The sequence below is a fragment of the Mus caroli genome, chromosome X (genome assembly GCF_900094665.2).
Source record: "Mus caroli chromosome X, CAROLI_EIJ_v1.1, whole genome shotgun sequence".
Lineage (NCBI taxonomy): Eukaryota > Metazoa > Chordata > Mammalia > Rodentia > Muridae > Mus > Mus caroli.
Genome location: NC_034589.1, coordinates 54,338,494 through 54,341,127, shown reverse-complemented (window position 1 = coordinate 54,341,127; position 2,634 = coordinate 54,338,494).

Below are 2,634 nucleotides of genomic sequence, written 5' to 3'. Positions count from 1 at the left end.
AGGAGCTAGAGAAAGTACCCAAGGAGCTAAAGGGATCTGCAACCCTATAGGTGGAACAACAATATGAACTAACCAATACCCCCCCCCAGCTCATGTCTCTAGCTGCATATGAATCAGAAGATGGCCTAGTCGGCCATCAGTGGAAAGAGAGGCCTATTGGTCGTGCAAACTTTATATGCCTCAGTACAGGGGAACACCAGTGTCAAGAAGTGGGAGTGGATGGGTAGGGGAGTGGGTGGGGAGAGTGTGGGGGACTTTTGGGATAGCATTGGAAATGTAAATGAAATAAATACCCAATTAAAAAAAATAAGTGCTAAGTCACAGAAATATTATGAGAAAGAGTATACTATGTGCATTTCATTATTTTTTGCTTTAGAACGAAAAGAGTAAAGCATATAGTCTAATAATCTGTGTAGTAAATGAGGACTGAAATAAACAATGGTATTAGGAAATAGCTTAGGAAAGCGTAGTCTAATTCTACTTGAAAATTTGACAATACTTTGAAGACACACTGGCTCTTAAGGTAAGGACATATATAGGGGCAGTTAGATAATTGTCATTAACTGCTGATCATTATTTTATTAAAATATTTATTTGTTTTTTTATTTATGCATATGAGTGTTTGCCTGCATACATGTGCATTATCTAGTGACTGCAGATGCCAGAAGGGGCATTGGATCCTGTGGTACTGGGGTAACAGATGGGTGTTAGCCACCATGTAGATTCTGGGAACTGAACTCTGGTCCAATACAAAAATGGCAACTGCTCTTAAGCACTGAAACATCTCTCAAGAAACCCACAAATTACTAAGTGAAAATAAGAGATAGGATCTCAGTTTTTAGTGCTCTGTATTAAGTTAACCTTCCTCTACTGACTTCTTTCGGGGACCATTCTCTTTAACTTTGGGAAACCTTAATTTTGGTTAAAAAGTCTCCTAAATCTAGAACTTTTACATAGAATGTTCTATTTTCAAGACACAGAGATTCAAGAAAGCATGGGAAAATATTTCCCAAATTTCACGTGTAAACCTTAAAGTTACCTATATTTAACAAAATAATGGGCCTCAGTTCTTGGATGTTCTAGAAGAAATTCCAAATTATAGGTATTCAAAATTGAACTTTCTTTCGCCCATGAATGTTTCCAAAATCTAACCCAATTATTGAATACAGGCCTAGAAGTCACGTAGATAATGTCTGAGGATCCAAGGTGATAAGAAAAGCTTTACATAAACTTTCACAGACTAGATCAGATTAAACAGAATCTATGCTGGTTAGGTATTTGACTCCCTATATATAGTAGGCAAGTTATATAATCAAACTGAGCCCTCATCAATGAATGGGTGGATTTAAAAATGTCTAAATATAGGATGGAATGCTTTAATATTTAAATTATGTTATTCCAAACAATATGGATGGACCTGGAGGACAATGTGCTAAGTGAATCCTAATTTTTATGTAAATATCAAACAGTTAAAAGTCCTAAAAGTTGAAAGTGAAAGCTGTGGTTATTAGAGACCGAAGATAGCAAAATGAGATGATGTTAATCAAAAGATAGAATGCTTCAGTTAGACAAAGGTAATAAATGGTAAATATTTATGGTGATGTATCCATTCAATATCTTGACATATTTGTTACCACTACATAAAACATGGCTATGTACCTCCTAATTATATACAATTATAATTTGTCAAAAAGGTAGGCTGCTTACTAAAGACATAACAGTGTAGCCACGAAGCACATGTTTAAGAATCTATGGCACTGCTGCTCTACTCACAATAGCAAGACATTTGAAACAACCTAGATGTCCCTCAACAGAAAAATGGATAAAGAAAATGTGGTACATTTACACAATGGAGTATTACTTAGCTGTTAAAAAAAAGTCACACCATAAGTTTTGAAGGCAAATGGATACAACTAGAAAAAAAGTCATTGCAAGTGAGGTAACCCAGACTTAGAAAGATAAATATGGCATATATTCAGTTATAAGTGGATATTAGCTGTTAAGTAAATAGTAAACAAGCTACAATCCTTAGACACAAAGAGGATAGGGAAAGGAGATTTGGGGGAAAACACGGGATTTCTCTGGAAAGTAAAAAATAAATAGATTTTATGGGTGAACTAAAGACAAGGGGAACTGGAATGAGAGGATCACATGGGGAGGGGAAAGGAATGAAGGGGAGAGAGCTAGAATTGAGGGGCATTTGAGGGATGGTGTGGAAACATAATGCACTGAAAACTTCCTAAACTACATTAAGGCAATCCTAGTGGAATCCCAAATTGTGGGAGAGATGGAGGAGTCACAACTGGCAATCTCTGGGTTATATCCAATTGAGTTGTTGGTCAAAGGGGTCCTGTGGAAATCTCCCAAATAACCCAGGCTGTTGGCAAGAAAGTATGTTTCTCCTCACAAACTGACAACAACACCCCATTGCTGAAGACAACACCTACACAACTCACTGAACATGGAGAGGTCAAAATGGTGCCTACATAGAACATCTATCCCTATGTTCTAGTGTTTCTGATATGGGAGGGTACTCTGCAGGCTACCAAAAGAGAAACCATATACACCAATCCAGCTATAAAACCTTTGATCTGCAATACTGTACTGTCTACAAAATATACAGTGTCAATGGTG